Consider the following 13697-nt stretch of genomic DNA (forward strand, 5'->3'; position numbering starts at 1 on the left):
AAAAAAATAATATGAAGTCAATGGTACCCCACAACTGTTTGGTTACCAAAATTCCTCAAAATATCTTATTTTGTATTAAGCAACTTGAGGGTGAGTAAATGACGGATTTTTTTGTTTTTGTCAACTATTTCTTTAAAAGTCAGTTTTAATAACTTAAGTTAGAGCTGCATGATTCTGGATACAGAGAATCTATGAAATTTTAGTTTCAAACAGACATCACAGTTCTGAACAGACAACTAAAAATAAAATTAAATTGACTAGAAGATCTGACAAAATGTTAACGCTGCAGTCTATTTAAAATGCTTAATCTGAATTCATTTAAAAATGGTCTGAATGAATGATTAAATAATTCATTAATACATATACTTAACTTGTTTCATTACTGGATTAATCTGGGTTTTTTAATGAATCTCTTAAATGAATGATTCAATGACAAATACATGTGTTTAACAGTCACTTGTCGGCACCTACTGGTGTAACGTCACTGATATAATCTTTATCTGAAGTGTCACAGTGAAAAACTGTGACACAGTCATACCTACACTTGACAACTGCCCTCTCTGTCTGGATCAGTAGGTGCATTGACATGAAGCATTGTGCTCTGAAAAAGCTCCATGTAAACAAATCAATTGAAATAAAAATGCTCAAACCGATTAAAATTTAAATTGCTTTAGAAAGGTGGGATAAACCTTCTCTAATCCATTAAATAGAACATGAACTAGAAAACATGTGTATTGAAGTAGAAATTATGTTTAATGCACAAAATGAGCTGATGTTGTAATATTATATTAAAGAATTAAAGAATTGACTGCCGTGTAAATCTAAAATTCTCTTTCTACTTATTGACTGAAGTGGTGCAGGACAACGTTGTCCCACAAGTGACTGTTTCGGACTCTGATCTGCAAGACACCAAGCATGGGAAGGGGTGTTTATTGCTTGGTTAGTATGAGCAGCACAGCACAAAACTTTGTGTGCTTGTCGTGTTGTGGATTTTTCTTGGGAGCGGCCAATGAAGTGGAGAAGCAGAGTTCCAGATGTCAAAATAAGACTTTATTTAACAAAGAAACAAAGCCGGGAAGACAGTCACAGCATTCCAAATCATTCCAAAGTCTCTGTTTGTCAGCTTATATTATATACCCTTTGTTCTCTCCAAATTTGGTCATTTTCTGTTTTTTCTTTGTTCCGGTTATTTTTTATTGGTTATAGATACCTGATTTGCCACAGTTGTTTCCAACCCTTTTGGCCTTGTTTTCTAATGGTGGAATGTGGTCCGATCAGCCATTTTTTAAAAAAGCTTTTATTTCATTGGTTGGTAGTGGAGGTGTACGTCACATCCATCCACCTGCTCCTGATAATATTAGATTATTTCAAATTCACGTTTACTGTCTAATGAAAGGTCCACTGTCTAATGAAAAGACCATTATACGTGTTTCTAATAATATTACATTATTTCAAGTTCACAGGTGTACTTTCTAATGAAAGGTTCACTGTCTAATGAAAAGACTATTATTCGTTCTATGACATCCAGGGTTAACATAATTCAGCATATTAATTTATATATTGATTACTTTCATTTTCACATAATACTTCAATAAAATTACACAATAACAGCAGCCACTGGCTTACATTGTTCATGTTAGCGAGTGTCTAAACGACCAGTTTTACTTCCAACTTTTAAGTAAACATGCAAAAATAAAACGATAACCCTTTACTTGGCTAGTTAACTGAACTAAAACAATCAACTGCACTAACCTCTGCTAAATCATAACTTGAACGGTGGTCTCGCGCTGATGACGTCAGCATCCAGGTAGGCACGCCCACAGTGGGTTATGATTGGTCGACAGACAGGGTCAAATCTGATTGGCTATTGTATAATATTCAGCAGTGACTGCCGTGTAAATCTAAAATTCTCTTTCTACTTATTGACTGAAGTGGTGCAGGACAACGTTGTCCCACAAGTGACTGTTTCGGACTCTGATCTGCAAGACACCAAGCATGGGAAGGGGTGTTTATTGCTTGGTTAGTATGAGCAGCACAGCACAAAACTTTGTGTGCTTGTCGTCTCCTAATTAGGATTAAAAATAAGATAGATGTTAAGTTTGCTTTTTAAAACAAATGGATGTTTACACCATGTCGACGCCAGTCGCGAGCAGCGCAGCACGGCGCGACTAAATGCAATAGAACCCATTATAATCAGTGACTCTGTCTACACTGGATGCGATGCGACATGATAAATCCCCGACAGCAAACTGATGCTTCGTTCTATTTATGATGTACTGACACCTAGTTAAATGATTTTCAACGGTTGCTTTGTCAAGTCTAGTAGACAGACATTAGCTGTTGTGCCATGGCACAACATGACAACTGTCACGTCTGGTGTAGACACGATGTTAGTATGCGACAACAACAATCGTTGTCATTTAGGAATAAGAGTAAATGGGGTTTGGATCTAGATTATGATCTTTTAACGATTAATCGTGCAGCTCTAATTTCTGATAATAGATGCGTCTCCATATATTTCTGATCATATTTTTAGAGAAACATTACACTTAATTCATTATAAATCATAATTATACATTGTATTAAAGGGATAGTTCACTCAAAAATAAAAATTAGACCCAGCATAAACCATGTGGGGCCCACATATACATGTTGGCTGGGTAGAGACGACCTCTACAGCCCTGAATGTCAGTAGAGACCATGACAACTAGATGAGCCCCAGAGACAGATCCCCTGTGAAGACCTCATCAACTAGACGGCCATTGGCACAAATCCTCAGCGAAGACCATGATAAACCACACCATGATGGTTCGTCTGGCCAGAGGAGAACTGGCCCCCCGTCTGAGCCTGGATTCTCCCAAGGTGTTTTTTCTCCATTTCTGTCACCGATGGAGTTTTGGTTCCTTGCCACTGTCACCTTTGCTTGCTCAGTTGGGGACACTTAATATTTGGCAATATTGTTGACTTGATTGTAGGGATGCAACGATTATAGATTTTGTTGGTATGATTATTGTCTTAGAAATAATCACGATTTCACGGTTATGACGATTATTATGCATTTATTAATTTCACAAAATTATTAATGTATAAAATCACATGGACACTCTTTAGATAATAAAGTGTTATTTATTGCTGCCTTTAGAAACAGAAATAACACAGTAACCAATAATACAGCACAGCATAATAATAATAAAGACAAACAAATGGCTATCTCTCCATTTGGAATTAAAAAGGTGACCTCTGATCTGTAAACATCCATGTCAGTATTTCCCTTTTGAAAATAACTAATGAAAATGGATCACAAAAGTATGTAGTGTTTTCAGCTTGTAAATGTTTTTATGTTTCTTTTGGACCTGAGGCAGAAAACTGGAAACCAATTATTGTTAGTTTTTGACTTTTGCATAATACTATAAAAGGGATAATATATAACAATGTTAATAAGTATTATTGATAAAGGACTATTAACTTTATTTATCCCACAGGGGAAACTATTAATAATGAGGGGAATAAACTGAACTATCATTGTAATCAACTGTCATCCATACATATTCATTTTAATAATTTTTATAATCATATGATTTTACATGTGGCCTGAGACAATCATGTCTATTACTTAGGTTTGTGAGATCGCGCTGCATGCACATTCAAACATTCAGGAGGACTCAAACTTGTTATGAACCCTGCCCCGTGACTTTTATTAATAAAATAGCTTAGATACTGAATTGCTACATATTCATCAGCAAGGAGAGGGTAAAATCACTGTTTAAGTAACTAAACTCTCATGTTTGTAGAGAGACGCGCTGACACACACACACTTCTCTCTCTCTCTCTCTCTCGCTCGAATAATTAATACAAGTAGCTAAATTTTACAATTAATCAATTCAAATAAATGTGATCTTACCACACTATTTCATCTGTCTGATCTGAAGTGGGCAGAATACTGAGCTAACGAGCCGTAGCTCTGCTTTCAGGTTGTGCATTAAAATAGTTTAAAGCTGTGTATTCGCTCTTTAGCAGCAGTTTTTACGGAAATATTTAAATGACACCCTGGTCATTCTGGGTGTATGCAAAATGGTCCCACACTATCGACTCCAGGCCATTTCTCTGGTGGAAATAAAGGATCGCTGTTTGGTTTCTCTGTCATAGTTAATCTAGTGTGTGTAGTAGCCTCCGTGTCTGATAAGCACAGCATTTTAAGATGGTACACCGCTAGTGTAACTTTGTTTTCGTTTTGCACAAGTTGCAACTGTTCCGTTCTGTGCAACAGAAACACTTGGTGTAGCGGAGCCTTTACGATTAATTAACCGTGACATTTTAAAGCGCGGTTAATTGTGAAACCGGTTAATCGCTGCATCCCTACTTGATTGCACAGGCATTATTGGAAGATAACTGAACTGAGCTGGATGATGACATCACTGAATCAATGAAGAACTGACTTTAACTTAAATATTTACTGTTTGCTATTGTCCTGTAAGAACCTCAGACACTTTGATCTTCTAAGATATGGACAATACACACACAGTGTATTAACATACAGGCATCTGTTTCCACATCTCACCGAGATAAGATGTGGGAAATCTTCCTTCTCACCTATACATTTGTTGCTTTCCCCCACTTCCTTCCCTTCACTCAGCTCACTCAGAATGGCCAATAGCAAAATATAATGTTCTACATTAATGCAAGTGATATTCATAGTCATGTTTTGTATCATTTGAAATGTCTCCGTGTGACTGGTACAATGGTCTCAATCTTACAAGAAGTACACTAAAAGGTAATAAAGATCCTAAGAGTTTAGAGATATTTTGCTCACTGTAGAGGGCGTGTCATTTCCCAGTGTCTTTCAGGCAAATTACCATCTGTCCCCAAAAGGTTGAAACTCGTCCACGTCTAGGACTTGATCAATGCAAATTCCAATTGTTGGTTCCTGTCTCCATTTGGGGGATGTTTGTCTTGGTCTGAGTACTTAAGGAAATGTTGCAAGAAGATCGGGGTGCTTCTGTAGCCAGATGAGCCCACAGTATCTATACACTCCATACTATGTATTTTTCTAAGGCCAGGTAAGATCAGTTGAGAATTTGATGTCTTGTGTTGATTGTCTCTGAATTGACTATGTAACTGGCATAATACATTTTACCTGACTAATAATAAATTGTTACATTTGAATACATTCCGTTTACTCTGAAATTATTGACTCTAGTAGATTCATTTGTATCCTTGTTACCACATTTCTGCGTCAGGTTAGTAACGGACTAAAATCCAGTTGAGATGGAGCATAGGGCACCCCAACTGGATCTTTAGAGATCCGGCTAACACTTGGTATTAGTTCCAGTGTACTTAGACTGTAAGGGCTAAAAGGGAATTTCCGATTAAGTCAACTGGATGTTGTTCGACCAACCTAAAAAGGGTGAGCCGAACCTCTGTTTAATTTAATGTTACTCTAGCTAAGGGAAATCATGGTACGACCAAACCAATGATACTATCAGAGAAAGTAATGTTGGTTGGCTTATATCTTAGTAGTAGTTGTGACCTCTGACTAGAGATAATGTTGCTTTATTCAGGTATGAACAGATCTATGGGGACTAAACAAAAGTACATTTAGAACTTGCAAGCATAGGAGCGGCCATCTAAATTATTAGTCAATTACCTCTGTCTAATTACCAAGACTGGCCAGTGCAAGATCTCTGAGCGACATGAGAATCCGAATGAACGAGTACAATCAAAATAGGAGTTAAATAGGATAAACAAATACCTAGAAAATTATTATTCAAACAACCAATACGCAATTGAAATTTCAACCTAAATTCGAGGTCATAATAAAATGGAGTCAGATTAGAATTTAATAGAAATTAAATTACTTTGCGCACCGAAAAGGCCATTGGATACCTTTGTTGGGCCAATTGGGTGGACCTTACAGTACTAATTTTAGAGCTGCTTTACAGCAGAACTGAATTTTGTTTGTATTATCGACACACTATTTTCCCGTTCAACACCATAAAGCTGCTTTGACACAATCTGTATTGTATAAAGCACTAAATAAATAAAGACTTGACAATTCTTCAGAGAAATGTTTTTGTGCACTCTGTTTTGAAAAATTGTGTATTTTTTTGAGAATTGTATTAGTAGACTAAAATTTTCAACTTCAAACTCTAAACTCATTAAATTTTTCATGTACTCGCGTTCACGAGAGAGTGTCGTTCCAGTGGATGGCGTAGGACACAGGTGTAGCGTAAGCTCTGATGAGAATTTGCTAGTCTCGCGAGAACCATGTTTTGTTTACAGCAAAAGAAAACCAGTCTCCTCTTGGCTTATATCATTAGCATTTTATTTTACAAATCCTCGTTTTGTATTTCTAATTCGTGACCGGTGTTTTGTTTTGCTCTCTCCTCTGTGCTTCCACGTTCGTCACTTCTCACCGGAGCTTACGCTTCGCCTACATCCTACATCATCCACAGGAACGACACTCTCTAGTGAACGCGAGTACAACAGTTAGCGGAAGCTAGAGATTACGGTTGATTAAGTTTTAATTTAATCAATTTTCTTACACAAAAGTATCGTTTCTCTTCAGAAGGCCTTTATTAACCCCCTGGAGTCATGTGGAACACTTTTTATGATGAATGGATGCACTTTTTTGGGCTTCAATATCTTGACCCCCATTCACTGACATTATAAAGCTTGGAAGAGCCAGGACATTTTTTTAAATAACTCTGATTGTATTCGTCTGAAAGCAGAAACTCATACACCCCTAGGATGGCTTGAGGATGAGTAAGTCATTGGGTATGTAGCGAATCAGCTCATGGGGAAATATGAATAATTAATCATAACTAGTTATAATTAAATATAAATATTTAGATCCGCTGTAGATATTTAGCTGCACAAGTGGGAGTTTTGAGATACTGGGGAGTTTTATGACTCTTTGTGTGGAAGCGTGGTAATTTGCATATGGAACTTGAATCGAAATTACTAAAGATTCTCAGGACACTAATATATTGCCTATGTACCAACATATAATATACACGCTTGTTTCGATCATCAGAAGGCGAATTCATAGATACTAAACATGGTAGGATTACATATAGGCAGGATGACAGGAATGAGTGTTTCCATCATAAGCCTGCATAAAACAGTATAAAATCTCAAAGACAACATACACCATGAGCTGAAGGATATATGTGTTCATTCAAAGAAATGTTTTCCTATTAATTAATCAGAGAAGAGTCAATTTTTACTGTGCACTGTGGATTTCCTATGGAAAATGTAGTGCGAGGGGAAATTCTCAACATGCCATTAGGTCGTAAATGGATCTGGTCTAGCAGAGGTGTCATGGTTGCCATGGGGACCAGGGGGGGCCTGGTGTCGTTGCAGACATCCTGGCATCCAGTTTATTGGGTGAGGGGACTGTGACGATTTATTAATCTAATGAATAACTGATTTGTTAAATCAAATTAAAAATTGTGTGTTTGATTGGTCCAGACGCTACAGGTAACTATCCCTTTAACACAGCCGTGGCACTGTCATACATGAGAATTCAATTATTGGCCAGCTGGCCTACTTACGCAACATTTTAGTGATCTGCTGGCGACGGGTTTTCTGCTGCTGACTGCGTACATTAGAAGAGCTGTCTTGTCCCACACTGGCTTTTGCCTCCAGGTCATAATAAAATGGAGATAAAATGGCACAGGTGGAGCTCATTTAGTTAATCATCTTAACTATCACTATGTACAGTATATATATATATATATACAGCCAACTTACCTCTGTCCCACGACAGTTTTCTGGCATCCATCCTCCTCCCGAACTCCTCACTCTTAAACTATTCTCATCCCATACTAGGGATAGGGGAGTTCTCTGGGTTCGTGCTATATCCCGAGCTCGGAGCCCTCAGGACAGCACAACAAATATGCTTAATATTTGCTCAGTTCAATTATATATAAGTGCGAACTCATTGACTGTTTGATTCTTGAACTATTCTGTTCAAATGAGTCAGAATTCACTCACGGCTAAACTCCACGAGTCCTCTCACTGTAGCAAGATGTAAATAAGAAGTTTATTGATTATACAGGAACTTTGTGAGATTGCGATGAACTGAAGTAAATGACACCTTTTTAGTGATTATAAAGGAAGGGCTATTTGCCCACTTTCTATGCTAAATATAATCTGTCCAGAATTTGAATAAAAGTTTTTCGTGCTGTTAATGGCCATACCCTGTACATGCAGCAAAGTTTCGGGAGTGACATGTAAATCCCTCACATAGAGTTATTCTTTCTGTGTACATTCTCTCATGAATATACAGTGTTTGTGCAATGAAACTGATAATGAAGCAAAGTTAAAGGTCATTGATCAACAAAATTGAGGATAAGGAATTAATATGAGGCATAAATGTTATGTATGCGGCACTCTGAAAGCTATTGCTGTTAATTACCATATATTAGAATATGCAAACAGCTCCTTTGGTTTGTTTGAAAAGCTGTCCTTCAAAGAGCATGTTGTTATGGATTTAGCATAATTTAAGATTAGGCTTTGTTTATGGGAGTTCCAGCACTGGAGTATTCAACTTATTTGAATTACTTATAACAATCATAGGGCATACTGATACAGATTTCTGCAAACTAAAATCTTAAAGAGATTAGTAAGATAATTTTATTATTTAGTATGCAATTTAATTTGCATCATTAAATAGAAGCTTGTTAGTGTAAACAAAACTATTAACAAATGATCTGAACGTGAGCAGAAACCATACAAGACTAAAGAAATCAGTGAGGTGCAGAGGGACAGAGAAATACTATGTGGACATATCACATATTTCTGTAATATTAACGAAAGTTCAGCAAAACGGAAGTCTGATCATTTGTTTTTTTCAGCCTATTACATTTTTAAAAGGATGGCTTGCAAATATACTCTTCAATCTCTATACTCAGCCATTTTATCCTTAGAAATCACAAATAAATGCCCATTTCATAGCTCTTTAACAGCTCTTGGTTGCCTTTTATTATTTGCATTTATCATTGCTTCTCTCTGCTACAATTATTGAACACGTACAAAATAAACACAGTGACAAATGAATGAATAATTACTAATCTATGAACTTTAAAACAATGTAATTGTCTCTTCTTCACAGAAGACAAGTCTTATATGTCTGATATAGATGTTTGTAAAAAAGTTGGTCCCCATATAGTGGGGCTATAATGATTTTATTGTTCACTGGTGAGTCACTGAGGTTGTAACAGATGAAAATACATAATTAATAGGCATTGGCTCAATGCATAAATGAATCTGTGCTGGTTTTCCTGGCATGACACCTACAGAGATTTTCACAATCCAATGAATTATGAATACAGGAAAAAACATGTCAAAATGAATCCATCAACTTAAACTGCAACCAAAAGGTGAGTCAGAAGCATGAATATTAGTAAACATACAGTTATTTGCTATTTAACAGTGTCTTTCAGAACAGAACCAGTAACTCTAGCAGGACAAAAACATGCTAAATGAAAATGAATGCTAACTATATTATTGTAAATAATTTATGGCATATACTATTTGCATATAATATACCAGTAAGGGTGTAGGACAGCATTTTGTAAGATCTTAACACTTAGTATCCTCTGTGACATTCTGAAATTGTAATGGAAAAGAAAAGGAAAAAAATGGTTGCAGTCACCAGTCTTGAAAAGCATACATCCTCGAATACACTATTTGTTTTTTTCTTGTTGAAAGTCTCAAGAGCTACTTTTGTGGGAACAAAATATGTAAAGCACATTTTCTATTCCTTGCAGAAAGGGTTTTGCTAGGAAAAGGGCACTGTGCACATACCATTTCTTTGTAACATTTACATCAATTTCAGCATGTTGAAAGCCCTCAGGCAAACTAAGAAGCTTCTACTTTTAGATACTCAAGCTGTTAATACTGATTCAATATGAAGAGAGAATTCCATGAAAACTAGAAAAAAGTCTAAAATGATTTTTTTCTACGTTTTTCTATTCGCCTATGTCTTAATGTTGAGAGCTCTTTGAGTTCTACAGATTAATGCTTTAAAAAAAAACATCAAAAGGTATGCCACATTTACATTTATTCATTTAGCAGATGCAAGCAATTGAAATAAGAAACAACACGCAATTTGTAATAAAAGCTCACAATATGTAGTACACAATGTCAAAAATAGAAGCAATTAATATACACAAGCTACAGTGCAGGTGAAATGCAGAAGAGAAAGAGTAACTCTGGGTACGGGCATTTATGTAATAATTAAGAAAAATACAAAAAAATAGTTGCATTAACACCCCTGACAGTAAAATCTGCACTTATTTTGTACAGTGTAGCCTATATCCAATGTTGTTCTAAAATTAATGTTTTGAAGAAGACGACATTTGGGTGTATTGTGTTTCCTTAATAAACAGTGGCCTTGAATGTTAAATAACTTATAAAATGACTAAAATGAGGGGACAATACAGCTGAAGATAGTCTTTGCTGTCTGATTCGTGAACATTCTTTTGAGCCGATTCTTTTTAATGAACCAGTTCTGACTCAAAATGAGCCAAGAACTTGTGGAGCAACATACAGACAAAATAAGAATAGCTATTTCTTTAAGTTCTGGCATGTGCTGGATAAACATACAGCATCATTAACTTTGCTGTTGAAGGTCTTGCTCGTTAAGCTAGTTAAAAAGCCTATCCAGACACAATTGCCTGCTCGAGACCAACATCCACAACGTAACTCCTAACCAGCGACTGTCCCCCCCAGCATGGATACATTGTGTTTGCAGAAAAAATGGCAGTAAAAATATAGCATTTTTAATAAGGCAGCAGCTTATTTTCCAGAGCCATTGTAAGCAATTCATATGTGGAAAAAAGCATTGGAAAAAAAATTTGGCAAATTTGTTCTTTGGATGCTGCTGATGGGCTAGGACACTTTTGAGGATGAATGTGCATGTGCAGGCATATTAGACAAGCTAAAGTATCAGTCAAATGACCAGCTCCGATAAAGAGATAAAATATAATTATAGGTATTCTAAGTAGTTCTGCTTTCATATCGTAGCAGTTATGCCTTCAGCTCATGGCTGTGCCATGGCTGAAAAGTTTTCCCTGCACATATTACATCAGTTATTTTATGTGTCCCATATTTCTGTCTATTGAACCAGCCATAACATTAATCATAATTAGTCGGTACTTTCACTGAACTGGATCTGAAGAGTCTGAATCGATTTGCATTCGTTTTGACCACTCTCTCAATGAATCATCTAAAGTGGTTTCTTCTACAGTAAAAGGCAGTATTGGGATACTTAAGAACACAGAGCAAATGGCACTGGATGAAGTGGATATTTATTTACATATTTATCCCATATGTCTCACGCTCCCCATATTGAGAAGATTCCCAGTTGCTATTTTACCACGAGGACCAGCGTCCATCGTCAGGTGCGAGCGGTTTGGTCTCTTTTGGGGGTTCTGAGGAGGATTTTGCCAATGACATTGTGTCTTTGGCAGCTTCTGATGTGGACGATTGGGCAAACTACATGGAGGCCTACACCCCTCTGCTGCATATTGAGCCACGTGACGCCAGATCTGGTCTGGACACGAATCTCATACGTGTCCTCACCAAAGCCATTGAGGAGCTTGGAGTGGTTGGCCCCAGAGGAGCCAGTCTGCAGCTGCCTTGACAAATAGTTTCTGTTGCCGGGGCACCACCAGTGAGCTCCTTGTCAAAGACCTGCCACTTTCTTTTCTGAAGTTCACAATGAACTTACTAGGTCATGACATACAAAGGGAATGATTTGGCACCCTTAACCCAAGTTCTGTATCCAACATCTACGGCCCCTCGACATGAGCCTTCATGCTTTCCCAAGAGGGTCAAGAACACTATTTCAGAGGCCAGAGCACCACCTACTAGGAGCCTCTATGCCCTTATGTGGTCTGTCTTTTCCGACTGGTGCACAGTCTGGAATGAAGTTCCCTTATCTTGTGACATTGTTCTTCCTGCAGGAGCTGCTGGATAAGGGCTGTGCTCCAACCTCACTCAGGGTCATCGCGGCAAACCTTGTCCCCGTGGCTGGCCTGTCAGTTGGAAGGAATGAGGAATAACCCCAGGAGGGTGAATCTGCCTCGTCCCCACATGGTTCTGACCTGGGGCTTCTCCACTGTCCTCAGGGCTCTTTGAGCCCCCGTTTGAGCCACTACTGTTGGCTGAGCTGTGGCCCCTTTCACTTAACACTGCTCTCCTGCTGGCTTTAGCATCAGTCATGTGAATGGGTGACCTGCAGGCATTCTCGGTCAGTACATATTGCCTTGGGTTTGGGCCAAACAACTGGAAGGTCCTCAAGCCAAGGCATGACTAAGTGCCTAAGGTGCTTTCCACTCCATTCAGAGCACAGGTCATTACTCTTTCTTCTCCGTTTCCAAGGATGAGCAGTGTTTACACTAACTCTGCCTGGTCTGGGCTCTCAGAGTATATGTAGAGTTCTCTAGCCAGTTCCGGCAATCAGAGCAGTTTGGGGTATGGCTTTCTCCTGTGTTCATTGGCGACATCTGCAGTCGTCTGGTCCTCACTATCTGCTTTTGCCAGGATTTATCCCTGGACATTTATAACTTGCCACAGATTTTGTCTGCTTAATCAGTCTATGATCTCAGTGGGTGTCAAGTATGTTTAGGGCATTTTGAGTGCCCTAGGGTGAGGCTCACAGGATGGGGAAACCTGAAGCAATGCTCGTCCAAGGTTACTAAGGTTATGTTTGTAATGTAGCGGATCAGCTCATGGGGAAATATGAATAATTAACCATAACTAGTTATAATTAACTATTCATATTTTAGATCCACTGTAGATATTTAGCTGACCACTCAGGGTCAACCGTCTTGTCAATTCTAAGAACGTTAATTTCCTGGTTAAAGGAAATAACTTTCTTACTGTACAATTCTATAAGTTTGTAACATAAATCTGCATGATTATTGACTCCGGTTATGAGTAAACAATGAACACATCAAGTGTGATACAAGTAAGGTTTTATTAACTACATAAACACCAAGATGTTTTACCATATGAACTGTAGGATATCAGACCGAATCAGACAATCTAAGATTTGGTCAAAACATGGTTGAAACATTAGGAGCACAAAAAATCCACAAGAGGCCCAAGACAACAGGATGTCATAAATCAGACCCTAGCCAGTCTGAAGCAAGCCTAACCAACTCTTTCACAAAACAGCTTTCAACATTAAAACAAAAGAACACTTATTGACAATTCCAAGGAGATTGTCAATTTTGGGGGCAAGTTATAGTGATAGTGATCACAAGCGCTTTAGAATTGACATCCCCCACCTAGAAGACAAAGAACAGACTTTCAGAGATTCCTTACAGACCTCTTAATCTCTGGTCTTCATACATTCACAGAATGGCTATAGAAACGGCCTTTCCATGCATCTAAATGACACTAAAAAGACTTATGTGCAACTAATCATTCCTATGCATAACTCCATATCATGTATGTAACCCACATGTGACTTATCAGGTCTTAATCATTTATTGTGTGTGTATTTTTAATAACTATTGAATAGCTTAATGGTTTGTATTCATGATTGGTATGTGTGAGTTTGAATCTTCTTGCTTGAAACGTTTCTTCCAATCAATTCTTTGTCAAATGTATCATATTCTTGTTATAGAAATCATGTCCAAACTATACTCGGCAAGAGCGGGAAAAACGCGGACCATGTTACT

The 13697-nt window shown here is 37.7% G+C and overlaps 1 long non-coding RNA gene across 1 annotated transcript in view; it reads left to right on the forward strand.

The window, feature by feature from the left end:
• Positions 1–4373: 4373 nt before the first annotated feature.
• LOC107551377 (uncharacterized) overlaps positions 4374–13697 on the forward strand; it is an 11744-nt gene continuing 2420 nt past the window's right edge. Inside the window, exons 1-2 of the long non-coding RNA XR_001604762.1 lie at positions 4374–4470; positions 9143–9148. This is a non-coding gene — a long non-coding RNA (uncharacterized lncRNA). The remainder of the gene's footprint in view (positions 4471–9142; positions 9149–13697) is intronic.

The sequence above is a fragment of the Sinocyclocheilus grahami genome, unplaced genomic scaffold, assembly GCF_001515645.1.
Source record: "Sinocyclocheilus grahami isolate Dianchi unplaced genomic scaffold, SAMN03320097.WGS_v1.1 scaffold422.1, whole genome shotgun sequence".
NCBI lineage: Eukaryota > Metazoa > Chordata > Actinopteri > Cypriniformes > Cyprinidae > Sinocyclocheilus > Sinocyclocheilus grahami.